General features: G+C 32.9%; 1 long non-coding RNA gene across 5 annotated transcripts in view; it reads left to right on the top strand.

Moving 5' to 3' along the window:
* Positions 1-14,058, top strand: part of LOC143642760 (uncharacterized) — a 121,093-nt gene that overhangs the window by 24,809 nt on the left and 82,226 nt on the right. For all 5 annotated transcript variants that reach the window (XR_013155853.1, XR_013155849.1, XR_013155852.1 and 2 more), the window contains exon 4: positions 344-430. This is a non-coding gene — a long non-coding RNA (uncharacterized LOC143642760). The remainder of the gene's footprint in view (positions 1-343; positions 431-14,058) is intronic.

Genomic DNA, 14,058 nt, shown 5'->3' with positions numbered 1-14,058 from the left:
AATGTTACAGGCTTTAGGGATAAAGTATCACTTCACTTATACTCAATTTTGGACTTCTCCTACCCTCAAAACTATCAACCAATATATTCTCATTGTTTAAGCCAAACCCATTGTATGGTACTTGTGATAGAATCTCAAGACAACTAAGGAAGTCATTAGATTAGTGCTTCTGAATCAGAGCTATTGGTATAAGAAGAGTATGTTGGCTCTTGTAATCCCTCCACCCACTGCAAACCAGTGGATTAGATGGGTTATCCATATTCTTCTAGACATATGCTTCTTCTTGATCCATGATTGATTGAAAGAGGAGGGCAATATATTTCTTCTCAAATCCTATTTCTAGATGAGGGACCATCCAGTATTAAACAAACGTGGCCTTTCTCTGCTCACTCACCCATTCTTCCCCTAAGTGGGAGTGATCATCTGAATGGTAAGTAGTGAAAAGAAACTTGGAATGTGTTCTTCAGGTCTTTCCCTTTCCCTTATCACTTTGGATCTTCCTGCCTCCGTAGAGCATACCAGCTGTGTTGCTGCCCTATGTAGTCTCTTTCATGTGAGGAAAGGACAGCATTTTCCAATACCACCTAATTTTAGACAGATGAATAACCTGTCTAATTGAAGAATACAGCCATAGGTATTGCACTTCTAAAGTGTGTACTCAAACATGATTTGGAAATAAATAAAACCTTGTTACAAAATAGGACACTAAACACACCTTCCCTCTTCCACTGCACGTTCATGGAATGCAAAGGGAAGACATGTACATAAATATCCACCCCAATGCATACACACATGCGCACACACAAGCAGATATATATATATATTTTCAGTGTAAAGAAATGGGCCTTTAAATTGGAAGGCTCATTAAGAGACAAAAAGCAGTTGGGAGCAGTGAACATGTACAACTGCACTAAAGAAAAACAAAAATAAAAAAGATGGTCAAGATGGCTAGGAGAAAGAATGAGATAACCCTGGCTCAGTTCAATCACAGGCAGTTGTACTTCACCTCCTGCCCAGTCCCTGAGGACATAATGATATAGAACCTGGCAACATCACATCTTTCTATAGCCTTCAGTCAAAATAATAGGAAATGAACAGCACAAGGATAAGCATGGAGCCAAAAACAGACAAATGCTTAAAGACAAGCATCATCATTAGAGAGGAGATCCAAACACATATCAAAACAATGTGATAGAGCCTAAGGAGTATTCATAGGAAAACACATAATTTTAAAGGTGTTTATTTTTAAATAAAAAAGATTAGTACAAAGAACGTAGAAGAGGGATATAACTAGAGATTAAATCAAAGCTAATAAAATAGAAAAATTACAGAAAATTAATAAATAATAAAATTTTCTATTCTTTAGAAATATCATTAACCAACAAAGTTATGTGCATTCATAAGCAAAATGGAAACAAAAAAGGGCATAACTTAAGCTTTAAGGAAGAGAGATAAAGTAGCAAGTGTGCTATGCTCAAGTTCTTGCTGTAAATTTGACAACATAGACAAATGCTCACTTTTTTAGGAACATTATGTATTTTTAAAACTGACTCAAAAACAAGCAGAAAACCTCAAGAGATCAATAACTGCAGTAGACGCAGAAAGGTAGTAAATTTTCCACTTGCTAAGAAAGATAGTGCCAAGGCAGTTTTAGAGAATATTTTAGTAAGTATTCAAAAAAGAGATCATTTTCACCTTCTATAAAATGTTCTGGAGGGAAAAAAGAAAACAAAGAAGCTTACCCAACACAATTTAAAAGGCTTGCAGCACCCTGGGATAAATTTCCCTAAAACAGAAAGAGTACACAGATACCAACAAACCAACAACAAATCAACATACGAAGAAAACTACTTTCTAATCTCATCTCTGATCATAGATGCTCAAAATAAACAAATGAATGATAGCAAAAATAACTCATGGAGTGAAAATCATAATATAGTTACAAAAATCTATCATACAAGATTTATTTCAGGATTATAAAATTAATGCCAATGGTAAATATCCTAATATAATCACTGTCAATGTAATTTACTGTAGTAGCAGTAGTGTTATTGCATTCAGGTTGACAAATTCTTGAAGCATGAAAGAGTTCATCCAGCACTGAACTTACTTACCCTTAAAGGAAACAGCGTTACTTGCTTACCAAGAGCAGAGCTAAAGTGTCATGAATTCCAGAACCAGCTTCTAATGCTCCACTCATTTTCATGTGGGATATGTGTGGTCATGAGCGATGAAGTAAGAGCATGCCAGCAATTCTGTCTCTTCGCTTCTTATTGCCAACTAGTCAGGTGGCTTAAATAAGCAGTTACATAACCTCCTCAGGAATCTCACGACATTTCATTTTCAATGCAGCTGTATGATATAAAAACCTTTTACAATAAACAGTCCTGACAATGAGGCATATATAATTGGTCTGAGATATAGTCTTCACTCAGATTATCATTTATTTTGGATCTGGCATGATTATCTTCCTAAATATTCTTTGAGTTAATTTTGCAATAGGAACCTATTTAGCTCATCATATGTCCCTGGGCATAAGTGTTGTTTCTTATACTGTATCTTTTCTTCTGATTAAATACACTTTGTGTTCTGTGAAACATATTATTTAGGTCAGATTGTCTCTCTAAAAGGATGACCACTACCATGTAGACATTGTAATGTGAAATTAAGTAGATTCATACAAATAATTTAATAAAATTCACCCCATGCCCATGTGGAAAGCCTATGAGACTGGATATAAATGATCATGCTGAATTTCAAAAGATATATGTAGGATATTCATAGCAAAAGCTGTAGCTGATGGTTAAGATACTTAAAAACATTTGATGTTTATAAAGCATCAAAATTAATTTAAGAATTTAACAAAGATAAATTACTACCATTCAACATTGAAGAGGAGGTTCTAGTCAATGCAGTTAGATCAAAAGAAAAATAGAAGCAGAAATGATTGTACAGATGGGACAAAAATGCCATGAGTAGCAAATGTGAGTCTTGCGTCAGTATAATATGATCATACACTTAGAAAATCCAAGGGAATGTGATGTATTTCTTCAGGAGTGCTTCCTCTAAGTTGTTTTTGCTCTAGGGGGTTTCATTATTTACCAAGAATCTAACTGTACAAGTAGAAAATTCTTACTAATATATGAAAATGTACAAGAACTAATGAATGAATTGAGCAAGGTCATACAAGGCCAACAGTTCTGATTCATTCCTATATAGATAACAAACAACTGAAGCATAAAAAAACTGAAGAAAAGCTGTAAATGTATCATCAAAAACAATATTCTGAGGAATAAACTTAATAAATCATATACAAAATCTCTACATTGAAAACTATATGAAAGACATTAAAGAAGATGTAAATAAATATGAAATATGCTGTGATGGCTAGTTTCATGTGTCAACTTGGCTAGATTATGGTATCCAGTTGTTAGGTCAACTAAGCACTGCCCTGATAATTATTGTGACTGTAATTTTTGGATTTAAATCATTGGTCTGTTGATTGTTTCTATGACTGATTATATACACAGTTAACAAAGATGATTATGTTCAATAGTGTGAGAAATCTTGTCTTACAAGACGAAGGCCTTAAAGCGAGAACTGATGATTTCAGCAGTCAGAAAAAGAATTTCTATCTATCCTCCACTCAGGTAGCTTCTGGGGAATTCATCATCATCACCTTCATCAGAATTCCCAACTTGTGGCTTCTCCTGGAGAATTCAACATCACCTTCTTAGAGTTTCCAACTTGTGGCCTGGTTCAGGCTTGCAAATTCCCATGGTCACATGAAAAACTCCTATAATAAATCTTTCTCTCTCTCTTCATAATAAATTATAACTCTGCTTCTGTGACTATTCCATGGACATGAGCTGGAAGACTAATTATTGTTAAACAATCAGTCCTCTCTAAATTTATCTGTGAACTAAATATTGTCCCAGTCAAATCTGTGTAGAAACTGATAAGCTGATTCTAAATTTCATACTGACGTGAAAAGGATTTGCAGTTGTCAAGACAATTTTGAAAAAGAAAAGTTGGTGAATTTTCAATGCCCGATTTCAAGACTTAGTAAAAATCTCCAATGATTAAGAAAGGATGGCATTGTCATAGAATAGAAAGACAGATCACTGGAGCAGCATAGAGGCAAGGAAAAGACATGCACATATGTGGCCATTTTACTTTCTACAAAGGCCCCAAAGAAATTCAATTGGGAGATACAATTTCTTTGCACAAATTGTCCCTGAACAACTAGGGTAAATAAAGACTCTTAACTCATTTCACCATACCAAAAATTGAAGACTGTCCATAGACTTAGTTGTAAAAGCTGTAACTATAAAACTTCTCAAAGAAAACTTAGAAGAATATTTTAGTGTACTGTTGTAGGCAAATATATTTTAGACAGGATACTAAAAGCACTAAGTATAAGATTATAAAAATGACATATTACATTTTAACAAATGTAAAAATTTTTCCACATCAGAAGATGTTTAGAAAATGATAGGGCATTGTGAAAATATTCACAATAAATGTATAAGCAAAGGGTTACTATTCAGAATATGAAGATAGTCATTACAGATAATTAGAAGAAAAAACTCCATAAAAAATAGGCAAAAATTTGAACAGACATTTTACAAAAGAAGATATTCAAATGGCCAATTATCCCTTAAAAGGGTGTTCAGCATCATTAGTCATCATGGAAAGGTGAGGTAAAACTATGCTGAGATACAAATCATCAGCCTCCGGAATGAATGGAATGACAATTGACAAAAAAGTTGGCAAGGATGTAGAACAAATAAAATTCTCATACATTGCTGGTTGGTTTGTAAATTAATACAATTATTTTGGAAAACTGTCCTGCGTTTTCTTACAGGTTTCTGATACCTGCTTTCCTAAGTATTTATCAAAAAGGAATAAGAATGGGGGGGTGCAAGGGTGGTTCAGTGGTAGAATTCTTGGCTGCTGCGTGGGAGACCTGGGTTCGATTTCTGGCCCATGCGCTTCCCAAAAACAAACAAGCAAAATAAACAAAAGAAAAAACAAATAGCAAAAAATTCAACAAATGATGCTTCGATAACAGGTACGCACGTGGAAAAAGAATGAAGTACAGCATCCAAAAAAAAGAAATAACAATAAAATTCCGAAATATATATCTAAGGATGTTCATGGCAGCTTAATTTGCAATAGTCTAGATTTGAACAAGGATGTGAAACATTATTCAGCAATTAAAAGGAAAGAGATACCGATCCATACAACTAAAATGGATGAAACTGGCACAATATTGAGTGAAAATGCTAGACCAAAACAATGTATTTTTTTATACAATGTGATTGTATTCATATGATGTTCACAAGCATACAAATGTAGCATATGCTATTTAAAGTCAAAACAGTTTTCCTTGGGGTGCAGGGTTTTGTATTGACCGTAAAGGGCATGGGGGAAATTTCGCTGGTGATGGGAACGTACGTTATCTCTTCTGGGGTGGTGGTTATTATTAAATACATTCCTCAAGCCTCATCAAACTGTAAGTCAGATCTAGGTATTTCATTTAATATGTGTTATATTCAAAATAAAAGGTAATGCTACAGGATTTTTGACAGAAGGCCAAAAGCTTATTTTAAAAATATGAATAAATACAAATGGTTCTAAAAAATAAAGTGGCTCAATACTCCTCCCTATAGTAAAATAAATGTAAACTAAAACTATTTTGAGAGACATGTTTTTCACCTTCTACGTTGGCAAAATTTCAAAAACGTGGCTACATATTTTTCTGGCAAGACAGTGAGAGTAAAGAAATTTTCATATTTTGCTAGTGTTGATGAAAAATGATACAATCCCTGTGGAGGGAATTTGCAAACTTCTTACCAAACTACTCTTGCATTTGGCTTTTTACCCCAGCAATCATATTTCTAGGAATTTACCCTGGAGATACACCTCTCCTAATTTGAACACTGAAAAAGCAAACAAGGAAAAAATATATACAAATTTATTCATAGATGCAATTTTAATAGCAATATAAGGAAAATAATTTACTACCCTACAAAGGATATTGAATTGGAAAAATCTGGAACACTATACATTTAAATATATCCACAATAAAAAAAGAAAAAGAATCAACAAGAGATCTGTGAATATGAATGGAATGTTTCCAGGCTATATTGTGAGGTTAAAAAAGTAAGGAGCATTAGAATATTTACAATACACTAGTTTTTACGGAAGAAATGGAAAGGAGTAGATATTTTTAAAGAAGAGTTTTACCCAGAAATAATAAACTTTTGAAACTAATGAAAATAGTTGCCTACAAGAGGTAGGTTGAACGTGATAGGAAATTATATGCAATTTTCCCAAATATATCTTTTCTCATACTTTGAAATTTGAACCACATTAATATTTTACACATTGTAAATTTAAATTAAATTTATCTACTGGGGTAATAAGTAAGTTAATACATGTGTCAATAATCTTGGGATCAACCATTATCAATGTAGGTGAAGAAAGATACAAATATAGAATATGAGAACCGAAATTAGAAGTATTGAAATAAAATTATTAAAAAGCATGAAGGCAGTCTCTTCATTAGCAATGAAGGCACTTTATACAACTTTAAATCCAATTCCCAACTAAAAGGAACTAGTGTCCCTTGTATAAATGGCTGATTTCAGTTCTGGGTCGGGGAATTACAAGATGAGTTAGGGTATGTTTTGTCCAGAATGTACGAAAATGCTTCCAAACTGATGGAGCTCTGCCGAAGAGACACAGGAGCCAGATTAAAAAGCTCCCATTGGCAAAATAGGGACTTCAAAATGAAAAATGACAGATTGATTTTAGTACACCAACTCAAAATAAAATCTTCAAGACATTTTTTATGCTAACACTTTTGTGTTATCATTTTTAATAATGGAAAAGTGGGAGAAGGGCAAAGAAAAGGCATTTCTTTGGGAAAAAAAAGGTTTTAGTCCGATGGAAACTTCTTTTCACTGAAATTTCAATACCTATTTGATAGAAAATCCATAGACATAAACCATTTTATGTAAGTGAGTTTAGAACTGTGTATTATGGAACATTTTATTTGAAAGCTCCTTTTTATTTTGAAGATTCCTAATGAGCTATTTGTCAAATCTATTAAGCCAGTGACACCAACTCACTTGAAAATTGTTAAAACTGTAACAGAATTCTTTTTTCAAATTGTATGTAGGACAAAAAGTAATATTTCTTAATTGCATGGACAAAACGGAGTATTGCTTTTAAAAATATGCATAGTATCACATATGATGAACTGTCAAATACATTTTATTTATAACAAGTAACAAAAGAGAATGAAAATAATGTTCTTTGCTTCTTTTTGCTTAAAATTCATCATGTCTTCCTATTGTACTTTCAATATAATCTGAACTTCTCATCAGCTCGGCCTTCCATGCCTGGCTCTTCTCAAGTTTTCCAACCTCAGGCCTTCCTTTCTTACTTCGCTCTACTGATCCATCCTTCTGTCACGACTTAGAAGAGCACAGAAGCCCTGTTCAGTTACAGAGTTTACGTGCTATTTTGCTCAACTTGTGACATTTTCCCTGTAGTTCTTTGCAGGACTACCTTTTTCCTTAGTTCACGAGTTGTATTTTCCTGACCATTAATTCATATTCTCAATTCCTTTATTTTGTCTCTTTAGATGAGTGTTTATTCTTTCTGAGCACTTTTCAAAGTGCATTGTTTTGTTTTTTTACTGTTCACATTTTTTTTTGTACTGTCCACATTTTTAGGTTTGTGTCTTCAAGAATGTAAACTCCATTCTCATGGCATAATATTATAGTCATCATTTCACTGGGGCCTAGTATGGTATCTACCATATATTAGAGTATCAATATAGAGTTTTAAAATACATTCATAAATCAATGATAGTTATTAATAACTTGGTTTAGAATAAATAATTGCTTTATTTTTAAAGCAGTTTCTTTTAAGAAATAAACTTCTATTTCATTTTCATATATTAAATATTCATTTTCAACTATAAAAATATCAAAGCTCAATTTAATGTGTAGCAATCAGTTCCAGCTTCACTCTGTATTGCATATATAGGAAGATCAATAGGATGAGTCACCAGGATTTGCTTTGAATCAAGAATTTAGAAACTTCCTGTAGAAGGGGATGGATGTTGTAACTTCTTTTTTTTACACATAGTAAAAAAAGAAGCCTCAGTGGCCAGATTCTTTTTGTCATAAGAAATAAAGCTTGGTGTTCCCATTCAAATTTTTTCCCAGCCCCAATATACATGACTAACTTTTGAATCTTAGGAGAAGAGCGATAGGGGTAAAAAGTTAAGACTGATGTAATTGTTTTCAGACAAACTTCTATGGGATCAAAAACAGCATGGCTTTGGGAAAAATATTACGGGATGCTCTGAAGATTAGAGAAGGTAGAAGTAGTTTCCTTGCTTCAGTTAGAGCAGGCTTAGGATACAGAGAGACTTTGGCAGCCAATTGGGCAAAACCCAATTATTCATCCGGAGAATAGGCATCTTGACTGGCAGAGGAAGCTCAGGATTTTGTCTTCTTCTTAGGACACTCAGGAGAGCCTCTTTGGGCTCCAAAAGTTAAGATGGAAGATTTTAAGAAATACTCAATTTTTGATAATGGGTAGGAAAGAAAAATTTTGATTTTTACCATAAATATAACCCCAGTTGAATTTCCAGGCTAGTATGACTCAGGGTTTCATATAAGATTTGGCTAACTCATCTGCTAGTTTGTTAAAGCGTATATGAGGTCCTGAATTATTTCAATAATAGGTATTAATTTTACAAATTCATTTACTAGGGTGTTTAGAAAACATAAATGAAAAAAAAGAAATTGTGATAAATAAGGTACAACTGGATAGTTAAAAGTAAAACCGTTATCATAAGAGAATGTAGAGAAATACCTTGGTGGAGCATTACATTTTGGAAGGAATTCAGAAATATAAGACTACTCTAGCAGATAACCATTGTTTAACAAAAAAAAAAAAAGAAAAGAAATTATGGGCTTATTGAACCCCTTGGAACTGCCAGAACTTTTTTTTTTACCAGAATGTCAAAAGAATTGTCTCCTTATATATGTACCTCACCTATCAGTATAAGCAAAGATCTCTTGGAGACATCCTGTCTTTCAGTCTGAATTCTGAAAACATTCATTATTTAAAAAAAATATATATAATTTTAAACATCTCTTTTTTATTTTGACTTATTGATAATATTCTCCCATAAGATCTCAAAATTACCTTAAAGTTTCCAACTTGCAGAGAATTTTAAAGGTATAGCATTAATTATCAACATTTTTATCAGTACTCATTTTTTTATAAATGTTAATGTAATAGTGCTGCATATGGACAATTAGAAAAGGCCAAAAAGTATTTCCAAAATTTTTCTATAAATATGTGTATATACAAGCAAAATTAAGTTCATGCTCTGCATTCAGGTACAGAATTCCTATAATTTCCATACTTTTCAATAATCTCTAGAGACTAAATTATGTGCCTTCCTAGGTATAACCCTAGAGATGCTCTTTCTTTTTCATGATAAAATATATATATATATATAATTATTATATAAGTATACTTATATAATTTCCTAATTATACCTTAAACACCCCAAATCCTTCTTTGCACTTACCCTAAGTAACTTTATTTTATTAGTTGTACAGTTATTTGCACTGGTATGACCTGTAGGATTCAATATTTTCTTTACTTTTGATCAGGAGGTGTTAGACTTCATTGCTTGAAGTGGTACAATTTGTTTTCTAAGAAATATGGTTAGTGTCACCTTACTTTTTTAATAAGTGTGTATTTATAACCCTTAGAAGCAAATGTACTTTATCCACATGGCTAGCATTTATTGTTTTATGCTCTGCATGCATAGCTGCTTTTCTTAATAATAAGAAACAGCTGTTGTAAGCACAACAATGAATGCGATGGGTCATACAAGCCTAAATTAGATACAAAGGGAGCCAAGCAGGGCTCAACTCTTTAATTTTGTCTCACTCTTCTATGATTGATGCACTCTAAAAAGAGCAGTTATACGCTATATTGAGATTTAACAGATGCTAAGAGAACCCAATCTAGTGTACATTTGTTAGGCAGCTGTGTTTTACACCAGCAGCAATTACAATGGGGAATCAATGTTTCCATGACAGTAAGAATGACAGAACTTACACACAGTAAAACTAAGGTAAAATAATGGAAAACACATTTCCACAAATGTAATCAATCATTTATATGGTGTGTGTGTATATGTATATATGTATGTGTGTGTACACATGAATGCTACAAAGTTAGCTATCAGTGCATTCATTGTTTGCAACGTAAATTTGTATGGATCACTCATTTCATGTAAAGCTCAATTCTTTGTATATATGAGAATTGAGTTACTTAACCATGTTTGGTGATGTTTATAAAACATATACAGTTATGTTTATTTTTAGGAAAAATAGAAACAAACATAATTTATGGCATGTCGTACGTAAAAACTGAAAAATTAATCCTATTTTAATCTCCATTTTCATGTATATAAAATCATCTTTTGATTATGTACTTCATATTTTTAACTTAAATCTTCATATTAAGAAAAATTTAACAAAATGAAGTTATTACTGATCATTTTTAAAATTTTATTTTCCATTTTTCACCTAGTATGTGGAAGTACAATTTATTATGATATATGGAACCTGTGTCCTATGAATTTATGAAGTATTCTGCCTGTGGCAAGTTTTAACTGCTTATAATTTTCTATTATTTTCTTGTTTGTAAATAAAGATACTTTTATTTTTTCTTGAAGAGGATTGTTTTGTTGAATCCCCTGTCAAACCATGCAATCCTGGGATTTTCTTTGTTGGGAAGTTTTTGATTAGTCATTCAACCTCTTTACTAGTAATTGATTTGTTGAAATCTTATATGTAGATTGTGTATTTCTAAGAATTTCTCCATTTCATCCAGGTTATCTAATTTATTGGCATATAGTTGTTTATAGTATCCTCTTGTAGTTCTTTTTATTTCAGCAGAGTTGGTAGGAACGTCCTTTTCATTTCTGATTTTGGTTACTCATACCCTCTCTCTATTTTTTTTTTTTTTCCCTTCATCAGTCTGGTTAAGGTTTTTCACTTACTTGTCTTTTGAAAGAACCAATTTTTATTTTATTGCTCTATTGATTTTATTCTCTATTTGATTTTTTTCCCCTCTAATCTTTGTTATTTCCTTCCTTTTGCTTGCTTTGTGTGTGGTTTGCCCTTCTTTTCTAGATCTTCCAGTTTTGCACTTAGGTCTCTGATTTGAAGTCTTTCTTCTTTTTGATATAAGCATTTAGAGCTGTAAATTCATTCTCCAGCTTTGCTTGCCCTTCATCCTATGGATTTGGGTATGTTGTATCTTCATTTTCATTTGCCTCAAGATATTTCCTAATTATACTTATGTAATTATGTACTTAGAATTATACTTATTATAATTATAAAAATACGGGGCTGGCAATGTTGATTCAGTGGAAGAATTCTCGCCTGCCATGCTGGAGACTGGATTCGATTTCTGGTGCCTGCCTATGTAAAGAAAATATATATATATATATATAATTATTATATAACTATGCTTATATAATTTCCTAATTATACTTTAAACCATTGGTTGGTTAAGAGTACATTGTTTGATTTCCACATATTTGTGAATTTTCCATCTTTCTTCCTCATAAAGTTTTTGACTTAAAGTCCATTTTATCAGATATTAGCATAGCCATGCCAGCTCCTTTATGGTAACTAATTGCATGAATATATTATTTTTCCATTTTTTTACCCTCAACCTACTTGCATTTTAAATTTAAGGTGAATTTACTGCAGCCATCGTATAATTTGGTTATGATATTTTATCCATTTTTCCAGTCTCTGCGTTTTGACTGGAAAGTTAATTCATTTACATTTAAAGTCACTACTGATAATACAGGACTTTCTTCTGCCATTTTGCTATTTAACCTTTGGAACTCATACCTTTTTTGTCCCCCATTTCCATTAAAGCCTACTTTTATATATTTATTTGATTTTTTTGTGTGTTGTACTATGTTGAGTGCCTTCACATTTCTAACTGGGTATCTTTACCATTTCTTTTCTTTGTGGTTACCTTAGGGTTAAAAGTTTTCATCAAAAATAAATATATTACAACCATTTTTGGTTTGATACCAACTTAACTGCAATAATATGTACACATACTTACTCTATAATCTTCTGTATACCAACCATTTTTTGTATTTGTCAACACATATCTTTGTATATTATATGTCGAAAATCAGATTTATCCTTACTTTTTATGGACTTACATATTTTAGCACATGTGGAAAGTAAGAAGTGGAGTTAGATGCCAGATAATAGAGCAAAATAATGCTGGCATTTTTAATTACCCAAATGGTTACCTTTATCTCTGGACTTTATTGCTTTATGCCACTTTGAATCTCTGCCAAGTGTCCTTTCATTTCAAAGAACTCCCTTTGAATTGTTTGTAGGGCAGGTTTAGTTGTGATGAACACCCTAAACTCTCATTTATCTGAGAATGTCTTACTCTCTTCCTTTATTTTTGAAAGAAAGTCTCCCTGGATATAAAATTCTTGGCTGTCAGTTATTTTCTTTCAGCACTTAAGTATTTCAACCCATTGCCTTCTTGCCTCGGGTTTTTGATAAGAAGTTGGCACTCAATCTTATAGAGGCTCCACTGTACATAACTGTTCTACTTTGCTAGCTGCCAGAATGCAATATACCAGAAACAGAATGGCTATTAAAAAAGGGAATTAAATGAGTTGCTAGTTTATAGTTCTAAGGCCAAGAAAATGTCCCAATTAAAACAATTCTGTAGAAATGTTCAATCAAAGGCATCCAGAGAAAGATACCTTGGTTCAAGAAGGCCGATGAAGTTCAGGGTTTCTCTCTCAAGTGAGAAGGCACATGGTGAACACAGTCAGGGTTTCTCTCTCAGCTGGAAGGGCACATGGTGAACACAGCGTCATCTGCTTGCTTTCTCTCCTGGCTTCCAGTTTCATTAATCTCCCTTGGAAGCGTTTTCCTTCTTCATCTCCAAAGGTCACTGGCTGGTAGACTCTCTGCTTCGTGGTGCTGCAGCATTCTCTGCTCTCTCTGAGTCTGTTATTCTCCAGAACGTTTCTTCTTTTATAGGACTCCAGTAAACCAATCAAGACCCATGGAGACATGTCATCACCTAATCCAGTTTAACAACCACCCTTGACTAAATCACATCATCCATGGAGATGATCTTATTACCATTTCAAACATACAGTATTGAATAGGGATTATTCTACCTTTATGAAATGGGAATTTGATTAAAACATGGCTTTTCTAGGGGTCATACTTCCTTTCAAACCAGCATAATAACACATAGCTTTTCTCTTTCAGATTTCAGAACTTTTGTCTTGTCTTCTGCATCCAGTCGCATGATTAGTATATGATGGGGTATATTTTTCTTCGTGTTTATCCTATTTAGTATTCTCTGGGATTCTTGAATGTGTGTGTTCACCTCTTTTGCTAAGTTTGGAAAGTTTTTTGTCAATTTTTTTTTTAATATTCTTTTTGCTCCTATCTCTTTTTCTTCTCCTTCTGGAACTTCCATGATACACATATTGACGCCCTTGATAGTGTCCCAGAGTTATCTTAGTCTACTTTTGCTTTTAATATTTCTTTTTTCTTTCTGCTCCTCTGCCTGCATTATTTCAAGTCTCTTGTCTTCAAGTTCACTGTTTTTCACTTCTGCCCATTCAATGTATTCTTGAAACCTTACCGGACATTTTTCAAGACAGTTATTGTGGTCTTCAACTCCAGTAGTTCTGTTTGGTTCCTCTTAAAAATTTCTGTTTCTTTATGAAGAATCTTATACTGTTCACTCATTGTTTTCCCTATATCCATTAGTTCATTCTCTGTATTTTTCTTCATCCACTTGAGCATTTTTAAGACCTTTTTCTTTTTAAGAATTTGGTATGTCCATATTGTCCTCTTGGTTGGTTTTTCATTTTATCCCTTTGGATGGGCCACCATTTCTTGCTTCTATGTTTGTCTTGTAATATTT

Source organism: Tamandua tetradactyla, chromosome 7, assembly GCF_023851605.1.
Source record: "Tamandua tetradactyla isolate mTamTet1 chromosome 7, mTamTet1.pri, whole genome shotgun sequence".
Lineage (NCBI taxonomy): Eukaryota > Metazoa > Chordata > Mammalia > Pilosa > Myrmecophagidae > Tamandua > Tamandua tetradactyla.
This window is presented reverse-complemented; position numbering and strand designations above follow the sequence as displayed.